At 45.5% G+C, this 12426-nt stretch overlaps 1 protein-coding gene across 1 annotated transcript in view; it reads right to left on the bottom strand.

Annotated features, from left to right (window-relative positions):
* The window catches only part of LOC145351586 (cytolytic toxin-alpha-like), a 64209-nt gene extending 60382 nt beyond the window's left edge, over positions 1-3827 (bottom strand). The window contains 1 exon segment of the mRNA XM_080201177.1: positions 3395-3827. The gene's annotated coding sequence lies outside the window, so the exon portion shown is untranslated.
* Positions 3828-12426: the final 8599 nt, after the last annotated feature.

The following is a 12426-nucleotide window of genomic DNA, read 5'->3' as shown; positions in this document are numbered from 1 at the left end:
CGTATAAGATGATGAATGGGATGGATAGGATAGAGGTGGAGAGACTCTTCCTGCTCAAAAAAGACAGTAGGACTAGGGGGCACAGCCTCAAGATAAAGGGGAGGCGGTTTAGAACGGAGTTGAGGAGGAACTTCTTCACTCAAAGGGTGAATCTCTGGAATTCTCTGCCCGTTGAAGTGGTGGAGGCTGCCTCGCTAAATATTTTTAAGAAGCGGGTTGATGGGTTCTTGATAAGAGAGGGGATTAAGGGTTATGGGGAGAGGGCGGGAAAGTGGAACTGAGCCACAACAGATCAGCCATGATCTTATTGAATGGCGGGGCAGGCTCGAAGGGCTAGATGGCCTACTCCTGCTCCTATTTCTTATGTTCTTATGTTCTTATGTACCAGCCTACCATGAGGGACTTTGTCAAACGCCTTACTGAAATCCATGTAGATGACATCAACAGCTCTCCCATCGTCAACCGTTTTTGTCACCTCCTCAAAGAATTCTACCAGATTCGTAAGGCAAGACCTCCCTCTAACAAAGCCATGTTGCGTATTCCTAATCAGATCGCAGTGTTCCAAATGCTCATACATCCTACCCCTAAGTATTTTTTCCATTAATTTCCCTACCACTGATGTCAAACTCACCGGTCTATAATTTCCAGGGTTATCCCTACTACCTTTTTTAAAAAGCGGTACCACATTAGCTACCCTCCAGTCTTCTGGGACCTCACCTGTGTCCAAAGAAGAGACAAAGATTTGCGTCAGAGGCCCAGCAATTTCATCTTTCACCTCCCTAAGCAGCCTGGGATGAATGCCATCAGGCTCCGGAGCTTTATCCGTCCTTACGCTACCTAAAAGCCCTAGCACTTCCTCCCTCGTAATAGATATTTCCTGCCACTGATCCACAGCTCCCTCCAGGACACCGCACGACACCGAACCCCTCTCCTTCGTGAATACCGACGCAAAGTATTCATTCAGGAGCTCTCCCATTCCCTCCGACTCAATACATAACTCCCCACCTTTGTCCCTAAGAGGACCAATTTTCCCTCTAACTACTCTCTTGCTCCTAATATAGGAATAAAATGCCTTTGGATTTTCCTTAATCCTATCAGCCAAAGCCATTTCATGCCCTCTCTTCGCCCTTCTAACTCCCCTTTTTAGCTCCCTCCTACTCTCTCTATATACCTCCAGCGCACTCTCCGTACCCAGTTGTTTCGACCTAACATACGCCTCCCTCTCCTTCCTTACCAAGTCTTCGATGCCCCCTGTAATCCACGGCTCTCTAATCCTACCTTTCCCATCCTTCTGCTTAACCGGAACATGCCTTTCCTGCAACATTTTCAGTTTGCCCTTAAAAGCCTCCCACTTGCCAACCGTGGACATGCCAGCTAACAGTCCCTCCCAATCAGTGTCCTGCAGCTCCCTCCTAATCCGGCTATAGCGCGCCTTCCCCCAGTTCAGCACTCTCCCGTTCGGCCGGCACTCATCCCTTTCCATTTTTATCCTAAAGTAGACGGACTTGTGGTCACTGTTAGCCACATGTTCGCCTACCTCTACCTCAACCACCTGCCCCGGCTCATTACCCAACACTAAATCCAGTATAGCCCCTTCCCTACTCGGGCTAGTTACATACTGCTCTAGGGACCCTTCCAAAACACATTTTACAAACTCCTCACCCTCCGTACCCCCAGCTCTAGGCCCCCTTCCAATCCACTCCAGGAAGATTAAAGTCACCCACTACAACCACCCTATTCTTCCTGCACCTATCCAAAATGCCCCTGCAAATGCCTTCCTCCAATGACCTTGGGCTGTTGGGTGGCCTATAGTATACCCCTCGCATCGTAATCACTCCCTTTTTATTCCTCAACTCCACCCACAGCGACTCAATCCCTAACTCCTCCACATTGTCCTCCCTCTGCACTACTGTGATGTTTTCCTTTACTAACAGTGCCACCCCTCCACCTCTCTTCAACCCTCCTCTGTCACACCTATAACACTTATACCCAGGAACATTCAGCTGCCAGTCCTGCCCTTCCCGTAACCACGTCTCCGTTACAGCCACCACATCTAACTGCCTCACAAACATCAAGGCCCTAAGCTCATCCGTTTTTCCTGTCACACTCCTTGCATTGAAACAGACACAGTTCAACCCACCAGTGTCCCTCGGAACCTCCTTCTCCCTGATAATTTTCCTTTCACCCAACTCTCTCCCAGCCACATCCCCAGCCCCCCCCATTAGTTTAAACCATTCCTAAACACACCAGCTAACCTCCCCGCTAAGACACTTGTCCCCCTCCCATTCAAATTCTCTCCATCCCTCCTGTACAGTTGCCCTTCTCTCATAAATACCTCCCAGTGGTCTACAAAAGTAAAGCCCTCTACCCTACACCAATCCCTCAACCATGCATTCAGCTGCATGATCTCGTCATTCCTAGCCCTGCTGGTACTAGGCAGCAACCCAGAGAGTGCCACCCTGGAGGTCCTGCTCCTCAGTTTGGACCCCAACTCCCTAAATTGCCTACGGACATCTACCTTACTCCTCCTTCCTATGTCCCCCTCCCCTACGTGTATTATTACCTCTGCCTGGGTCCCCTCCCCTTTCAAAATTCCCTCTACCCTTTCCGTTACGTCCTGTACCCCTGCTCCAGGGAGGCAGACCACCATCCTGGAGTCACGCCTCTGCCCACAGAACCTCCTATCAATACCTTGGACCCTCCCATCCCCTACCACTATCACCTTGCCAGCCCCCTTCTGTCCCTCTAAGTCTTTCTGGCCCTCCTGCCTATCCTTTTGTGCCCCTGTCGATGAATCTTGGGGGGCCACCGGGGAGGCCGGGGGACCATGACTACTCTTCTTCTTCCTCTTTTTCCGCCTAACAGTCGTCCACCCATCCTGCTCTTCAGCCCTTGGGACCTCTTCCTGCTCATGGTTCCCAGCCATTATCTCCTCGTTTTTCCTGACCAGAAACGCATCCTCCAAACGCCCCTCGAGTTGCCTGACCCGTGCCCTCAAGCGCTGCAACTCTAAACATTTAGCACAGATGTGGACCTTGGGGAGACGTGACGCCACCAAGAACTCCCACATGCGGCACCTAACACAGCTTATGTTCCTCCCTATAGCCCCTGCCATGTCCCAACCTCCTGTATGTGGCAAAAGGTAGAAATCTGCAACTCCCTTCTCTAAGCCTGCTCTCGCCTAAGCCCAGCGAGCCAAAGCCCTTCTCACTCAGCTCCCACTCACTCTGTTGCGCACTCCCGACGCTGCCCGCTGTATGCCGCTACCTCCTTTTTTTATACCCCCCGCTCCCCCTTCCTGACAATCCCCTCGCCTAACCTCCGGTACACTCTCACAAACCCCGCGAACCGAAAGTACAGTCACAAAGCGATTCCAAGTAAATCAGGTACTCACCACAGCCACAGCCACCAAGTACACTGCTCCGGAGAACAATGAGAACAATCGGACAACAACTTTTATGAAATTGGGCACACAGTATGGAAGCAGACTAAAGTTACACTCAGACCTCTCCACCAAAAATCACAAAGTAACAGACACAGATTAGCAGGCAAGAGCATGCTTTTAGAATGCAAATGAGGGCGAGCAGACAAGGGAAGCTGGACAGGATGGCATCTACAGGAACTAAATTAAAAAAAACACATCCCCACCCCATCAAAATCAGCACTTCTAAAACAGTCAAACAACCCATGGAGACACCTAAAATTAGCATCGTTAAGGAAACGTCCCTGGTCCCACAAACCTCTTTTGAGATCAATGGCGCACCTATGGTTCAAACCTCAGAGGTTCTAGACCATTAATAAGCAATCAGACAAAAATGATTAACACACACTTAAAACAATTTCCCCAACACTTGGAAACATCGAGACAGGGTGGCTAAGGTCGAATACTGTAAATAAAGTATTAGCATTTGAATCTCACACTGCCCCGAAGTTCAGGTATAACTATAGCCTGCTGCCAGGGACGGGCAGAACGCTTTCGGGACAGTCCAATTGGATGTCCTGACTGTGCTTCTCCGTCGACGGAAATGAAAATAAAGCCGTGCCGTTATTGAACTTCACCCTGAGTCTGTAGTGGTTGTTTCGCCCACTCGCGCTAACAAGGGTATTCAAGGGAGTAGCTCTAGAAATAGTGTACACATTCGTGATCATTTCTGAGCATTCATAAGAACATAAGAAATAGGAGCAGGAGTAGGCCATCTAGCCCTTCGAGCCTGCCCTGCCATTCAATAAGATCATGGCTGATCTGTCGTGGCTCAGTTCCACATTCTCGTCCTCTCCCCATAACCCTTAATCCCCTCGCTTATCAAAAACCCATCAACCCCCGTCTTAAAAATATTTAGCAAGGCAGCCTCCACCACTTCAACGAGCAGAGAATTCCAGAGATTCACCACCCTTTGAGTGAAGAAGTTCCTCCTCAACTCCATTCTAAACCACCCCCCCTTTATCTTGAGGCTGTGCCCCCGAGTCCTACTGTCCTTTCTGAGCGGGAAGAGTCTCTCCACCTCTATCCTATCCATCCCGTTCATCATCTTATATGTCTCAATGAGATCTCCCCTCATTCTTCTATACTCTAATGAGTACAAGCCTAGTTTATTCAGCCTCTCCTCATAGCTCAACCCCCTCAACTCCGGCATCAGCCGAGTAAACCTCCTCTGCACTCCCTCTAAGGCCAAAATATCCTTGTGTAAGTGCGGCGACCAAAACTGCACACAGTACTCCAGCTGCGGCCTCACCAGTGCCCTATACAGCCGCAGCAAGACCTCCCTACTTTGATATTCAATCCCCCTCGCTATGAAGGCCAGCATCCCATTCGCCTTCCTGACCACCTGCTGCACCTGCAGGCTGGGTTTTTGCGACTCATGCACAAGGACCCCGAGGTCCCTCTGCACCGTCGCCTGCTGCAGTTTTTCGCCACGTAAATAATAATCCTTCCTACCATTATTCCTACCAAAGTGGACCACCTTGCACTTGCCAACATTAAATTCCATTTGCCAGTTCCTGGCCCATTCGCCCATCCTTCTGCAGACTCTCCACACCCTCCGTGCAATTTGCTGTTCCACCAATCTTGGTGTCATCAGCAAATTTCGACACCATACACTCAGTTCCCTCCTCCAGATCATCTATATAAATGGTAAATAGCTGAAGCCCCAGCACCGACCCCTGGGGCACTCCACTAGTCACCAACCGCCAATCCGAATAGCACCCATTGACCCCCACTCTCTGCCTCCTGTTTGACAACCAATCCTCTATCCACGCTAACACCCTACCCCAACTCCGCTACATCTTTAACATCCGCAACTCCCGCAGTGCTGCTACCTTTCATGGCTATTAACCAAGCGCCTCCTGGTTTCGTTCTACATGAACCCCATCATGACCTTTGAGTCCGTAAAGGCCATGGCCGTGCTAGCGTCTTTTGATGCGCATACAGCGTGCACTGCCTGCAAAGAGGAAGGGCACGTACGGAGGTATTGCCCCACCTTCAAGGCCATGATACAATTGTGCAGCCGCAGCTGGCACCACCGCCCCCTCATCCTCCACAACACTCGAACTGCCTCCCCACAAGGGAAGAAGTTGCCAATAGCAACTACAACCTCAACTGCCGGGGGTGGGGGGTAGGTGGACAGGAGTGGGTATTCAGTATTCGCATAGCTGAATGGTGCATCCAAAAGAAAAGGAGGCACTGACACATCCATTCAAAAACCTCAGACACAACAATTGCTTTACACTGCAGTGCATAGTAACATAAATTAACGTGACTCAACTAGCTCAAAAAACCGTTGACGAAACCTTCTGTGTTCATGCCCATTTGACACGTGCATTTATGAGGGAAAATTCTGCCCACAATTTCTGAATTTATTGCTGACGCCAAATTGTGCAACAATTGACAGGAGGACGTTAACAAATTTGCACAATGAACCGCTGATTTTCAAGATCAGAAGTCAGATGTATCTAAAATGATACATTTTCGTGTTAAGAACTGGCACGCGACTAATTGAGTGGCACAGTGGCTAGCATCACAGCTCCAGGAACCTGGGTTCGATTCTAGCCTCTAGTGAGTTTGCACATTGTCCCCATGTCTGTGTTGGTTTCCTTTGGGTGTACTGGTTTCCTCCCACAGTACAACGATGTGCAGGCTGGGAACATAGGCCGTGGTACATTGTCTAGTATTGTCTCAAGATGGGTAGGTTAGCTGGATTAGCCACGGGTTATGGAGGTAAGGCGGGGAGAGGTCTTTGGTAAGATGTTTGTCAGAGTATCCGTGCAGATTTAATGGGCTGAATGAGGAAGTGACGATTATGGTTGATGAGGGTAGGACAGTGGTTGTTCTCTACATAGACTTCAGTAAGGCCTTTGACAAGGTCCCTCACGGCAAACTGGTGCAGAAGGTGAAGTTGCATGGGTTCAGAGGTGAGCTGGCAAGGTGGATACAGAACTGGTTTGGACTTCGAAGACATAGGATAGCAATAAAATGGTGTGTTTCTGAATGGAGGGTTGTGACAAGTAGCATTCCTCAGTAATCAGTGCTGGGACCTTTGCTGATTCTGGTCGCCACACTACCAGGAAGATGTGGAGGCTTTCGAGAGGGTACAACAATGATTTACCAGGATATTGCCTAGCATGGAAGTCATTAGCTATGAAGGGGGGTTGGAGAATCTTGGTATGTTCTCAATGGAACAACAGTGGTTTGAGGTGTAACTTGATAGCAGTCTACAACATTATGAGGGACATGGACAGAGTGAATAGTCAGAAGTTTTTTTTTCCCCCAGGGTGGAAGTATCAATTTCTAGCAGGCATAAGTTTTAAAGGAGATGTATGAGGCAAGCTTTTACACCGAGGGTGGTGGGGACCTGGGGAGTTAGTAGAAGCAGAATGACAGTGAGTTATAAGGTTTGTCTGGACAAATGCATGAATAGAATGCATTCCATAGAGAGATGTGGTCCCCGGAAGGGTAGGGGGTTTTAGTTAGTCAAGCAGCAGGTTTGGAGGGCCGAAGAGCCTGTTCCTGTGCTGTAATTTTTGTTATTCTTTGTTTTTTTTCTGACCTCCTTCTGCTGTGCCTGGGTTCTGTGAATTAAATGGACAGTTTACGTCCAGTTTGGGCAGGGAAATATAGAAATCGTGGTGGTCTATTTAAATCATTTGCACATTTGATGGGGATTTGAGGAACGGTGATTATTGGGGAAAGGGAGTGGTGGGGAGCAATGAGGACCAGCAATACATTCCAAGGCTGGATATTATAGGATTGAGGAGGCAAAATGTTGGATGTACATAATTTTAAATGTAGTTGGACATAGTCTTCAATCTGAGCTTGCACGACCTAGTTCATATTGGATGTTGTTTCCTTGAAGCTCCAGCTCCAAGTTGTCTCCTTTATCCCCAGCATCTCCCCAGTCACGTTCCTCAGCAGATAATTCCTTAATTTTATTCTGACTGATCTGGTCAAAATGAGTGGCATGCTGTCCGATCTCATAGATTCCATCTTCCCGGGATACAGTGTCCATTTTATTGGTTGTACCTTACACACATCCAATTTCAATGGTTCCATTCTTCCCAGAATATGCACAGTTCGATCCCACTGGTGCCATCCTGTCAGGCTACACACTGACTGATCTCACTGGCTCTATCCTTCCCGGGATAAATAATGCCATAACAAAGGATAAAATATAAAGAGGAGGAAGTTCTTAGAGCCTGCTCTGCCATTCACTATGATCACGGCTGAGCAACCAGCCGTGAGTCGATCAACCACATCAATAGCCTTATCCTGCCTTTCCACCAAATAATTTAATCCCCTGCACCCCAAGCGCAATATCTAACTGCTTCTTGAAAACATATAAATGTTTTGGCCTTAACTACTACATTTGGTAGCAAATTCCATGTGCTGACCACTCCCTGCGTGAAGACTTTTCTCTTCATCTCTATCCTGAATGGTGTAACCTGTATCCTTAGACTGTGACCCCTGTTTTTATGCATCCCCATCAGTGGGAATATCATTATTGTCTTTTCCCTGCCCAGTCCTGTTAGAATTGCATAGTTTTCTTTGAGATTCTTCCTCATTCTTATGATCTCAACTCAACACAATCCCACTGACACAATCTCCAGTCATATGTCAGATCTGCCATCCCAGCAATCAATCTGGTTAACGTTCTCTACCCCCTCTATAGTATGGACATCCTTCCTCAGATAAGAAGACCAAAATTGCACACATTATTCCAGATGTGGCCTCACCAAGGCACTCTATAATTGCAGCAAGACACCCTGCCCCTGTGCTCAAATCCTCTCGCTATGAAAGTCAGCATAACATTTGCCTTTTTGACAGCCTGCAGCACTTACATGCTTACCTTCAGTAACTGGTGCACAAGGACATACAAGTCGCGCTGTATGATCTCCTTTCCTAATGGCCATTCTGCCCTTCCCATTTTGCTTTGAAACTACACATCACATTTATCCAAATTGTACTGCATCTGTCACTAATTTGCCCAATAATTTAACTTGTCCAAATGATATTGCACCCCCATCATAACTCACCCTCCCATCCAATTTTATCCATCTCAAAACACTACCTCCAATTCCAATCACTTTAATTTTAGACGCTAATCTGTTACATGGAAGTTTTTTTTCAAAAGTCTTCTGAAAGTCTAATAAACCACACTCATTGCCTCATCCTTATGAACCTTGCTAGTTACATCTTCGAAGAATTTCAGTTCATACGTGAAGCATGATATCGCTTTCATAAATTTGTGCTGATTGTGTTCGATCCAACCCCTATTTTCAAAATGTTTTGCTCTAAAAATTTTGATAGTGGGTTCTAGAATTTTCTGCAAAACTGAAATTTCCACATTAGGTTTACTAGATTATACTCTCCTGCTTTCTCTCTACCTCCCTTTTAATTCATGTGTTTACAAAACCTCACCTCCAATCTGTAGGAACTATTTCAGACCTCACTGAATCTTGCAAGATGACCAGAAATGATCAGTGATGTTCTCAGTGGCTCGGACTACTTCCTGAAGTACTCAGAGATGTAAGTTATCCAGCACTAAAAATAAAATCAATCTTCAAACACACGAGGTTCCGCAAAGACATTTTTCTAGTCATACTGATCTCCTTCAGCTCTTCCTTTTCTCTCAGCCCTGTGCTGGCCCACAATTCTGATATGTTATTTGTGTCCCCCGCTGTGAAGACGGAACCAAAGCATGTATTCAGTTGGTCAGCAAATTTCTTTGTTATCAATTAAAAATACCCCCTTTTCTGACAGTAAGGATCCTTCATTTGTTTTCAGCAGACTTTTTCTTCTCACATACATATAGAAACAATCAGTCTTTATGTTCCCCCCAAACTTACTCACATACTACCTTTACTAAGCAGTTCCTTGGCCCTTTTTGCTGAATTCGAAACTGTTCCCAATCGTGTCTTTTTTCTCGTGTGCATTTTGTATGCCTCTCCCTTGGATCTAATACTTTACAAAAATTTCCCTTGGAAGCCATGGTTTCAATATCCTTGTATAAGACAGGAATAAATAATTCTTGCAGTTCAACCATGAACCTTGACCGTTAGCAATTGCCTATACAGTGTCATCCCTTTAAGCAACATTTCCTGACTTTTCTGGCTCCATCCTCCCTGGTTATAGCTGTCCAATCTCACTGGTTCCATCATTTTGGGGATAGACTGTCTGATCTCACAGGCTCCATGCGCTCTGGGTTACAAACTGTTTGGTCTCATTGACTCCATCCTCCCTGGGATACACAAAGTGATTACATCACTAGCTCCAACCTTCCTGCATTGTACACTCTGTAAGCTTACAGCCTCCATACACACTGGCTTGCATACTAATGCCTTGTTTGGTTTTGCGTCTGGATCTGTCCCCAAAAATGAGGACATATATTTACAGTGAAACAAAATGTCAGGTTAAAATTTTAAACCAAACTGCAATGAATGGTTTGCTTTGTATTGCATTGAATATGAGCGTGCCAGAAGTTTATTTAAATAATATTTTCAAAAGAGAATTGGATAAATACAGGAAAGGGAAACAATATCATATGGTAGAAGTGAGGGAGAGATAAGAACATAAGAACATAAAAAATAGGAGGAGTAGGCCATCTAGCCCTTCGAGCCTGCCCCGCCATTCAATAAGATCATGGCTGATCTGTCGTGGCTCAGTTCCACTTTCCCGCCCTCTCCCCATAACCCTTAATCCCCTCTCTTATCAAAAACCCATCAACCCGCTTCTTAAAAATATTTAGCGAGGCAGCCTCCACCACCTCAACGGGCAGAGAATTCCAGAGATTCACCACCCTTTGAGTGAAGAAGTTCCTCCTCAACTCCGTTCTAAACCGCCTCCCCTTTATCTTGAGGCTGTGCCCCCTAGTCCTACTGTCTTTTTTGAGCGGGAAGAGTCTCTCCACCTCTATCCTATCCATCCCATTCATCATCTTATACGTCTCAATGAGATCTCCCCTCATTCTTCTAAACTCTAACGAGTACAAGCCTAGTTTATTCAGCCTCTCCTCATAGCTCAATCCCCTCAACTCCGGTATCAGCCTATTAAACCTCCTCTGCACTCCCTCCAAGGCCAAAATATCCTTGCGCAGGTGCGGCGCCCAAAACTGCACACAGTACTCCAGCTGCGGCCTCACCAATGCCCTATACAGCTGCTGCAAGACCTCCCTACTTTTATATTCAATCCCCCTCGCTATGAAGGCCAGCATCCCATTCGCCTTCCTGACCACCTGCTGCACCTGCAAGCTGGGTTTTTGCGACTCATGCACAAGGACCGATGAAGTGGGATTGCTCTCATAGAGAGCCAGCAAAGATCTGACAATCTGAATGTCCGCCTTTATTCCTGCAAATGTTCTATGATATATTTCTTTCAAATGTTACTTAACTACTACATACAATCTAAGACTGGTCTGTTTGCAATATTGAAATGTGCTAACAGTGGTCACTGTTTTCAACTTACGCGTATGCACCAAATTCCGAGAGAACTGATAGTGTTGTTGATTTTGTATTTTATAGAATACACCCTGTGTGAAGTTCAATTATATATCATAATCATAATGTGACTTTTACTTAAATAGTACAATGCTCCCAATCCTATTATCTGGTACAAAAGTTGATCTGAATGAGACACAACATTCTTTATGCTGAACTTTTTCTGATAGATTGCTGATATTCTTTGACACATCAATTAATCCTGTGTGTGGTAAATCTCCTTCTCTTCAAACTGTGGTTCAGTGGACCTTGTAGAGAAATCATGTCCTGTGTGCAGATATGGCCGTAAAACATTTTCATTTAATGTAACTATGTAACCTCATTATTATCGAAATACAAAAAAAACGACAGGTAGCAGATCACCAATCGAAAACGAACAATCACAGATGCTGGAAATCAGAATTGAAAACATGTCACAACAAATGCTCACAACATGTCAGACAGCATCTGCGGGGAGGGGGCATGAGTTCCGATGAAAGATGATCAACATTGTTGACAGAGAAAGAACGAATGCAACAATGATTTTAAGAACAATAATGACAATATTGGCCTTAAAAGGGCTATTCTGGCTGGAAATGAGCGTGCTGAATTTTTTGGTGAAATTAAAGTTAAGACCAGTTGCAGTTTGTAAAGTTGCTGTGAAGCATGATTTGGCCTGCGAACTGTGATCTGAAACGTCCTGTGTTGACCTAGTTATGTACTTTTGGGTCGACTGGGGACAGTGATTTTTATGGGGGTTACATGTAATCTGAACCAATCATAATGGTGTTAGTTCAAGTAACTTCATTGCCTGTTCAAGTCACATAATGGGTTTCCGCTTGCACAGTTTGCTGGATGCATGTGAAATAATTTGTAGATAAATGACTTGTGCAGCCTTTGTCTTCAGCAATATCTCCATGGCGATCACCATCAGAAGTGTGCCCGACAGGAACTTCTTTAAAGAAGTCTACAAAGATAAATTTTCCAAATCAGAAATGGACTTGGCCAATGTATATTTTAAACATAAAACTCGAAGCGTCTATTTTCAGTTTAATTATGATGTAATATAATTTAGATGTAATATTCACTTCGGTGTTAATGTTCAGTAAAAGAGTCAAACGTACTGAAGCTGTTTGAATTGATAATTAAAATGTTGAAAAAAGGGAGATTATTAAATGAAATTAAGGTTGGTTCTGGAACTTGTTTATCTAATTAAACTGGAATGTTTGGAGGCTGTTTAAATTAATAGCCAAGCAATAACCTGAAACACCAATTGTTCACTCTCCACAGAAGCTGCTTGACATGCTGAGGATTTCCAACGTTTTAGTTTCATTGCCAAGAACAGTGTTTGTTTATAGGGTTCCGATACGAAAGGAAATATTGAGTTCAGATAGAAAGTGGAAGAGTACAATGAAATCTGAGTTCAAAATTTTTCGAACTTGATCACCAGCTGCTTTTTTC

The sequence above is a fragment of the Carcharhinus amblyrhynchos genome, chromosome 13, assembly GCF_965287045.1.
Source record: "Carcharhinus amblyrhynchos chromosome 13, sCarAmb.v2.hapA, whole genome shotgun sequence".
Classification (NCBI taxonomy): Eukaryota; Metazoa; Chordata; class Chondrichthyes; order Carcharhiniformes; family Carcharhinidae; genus Carcharhinus; species Carcharhinus amblyrhynchos.
Note: the sequence above shows the minus strand (reverse complement) of the source record. Positions and strands in the feature narration are given on the sequence as shown.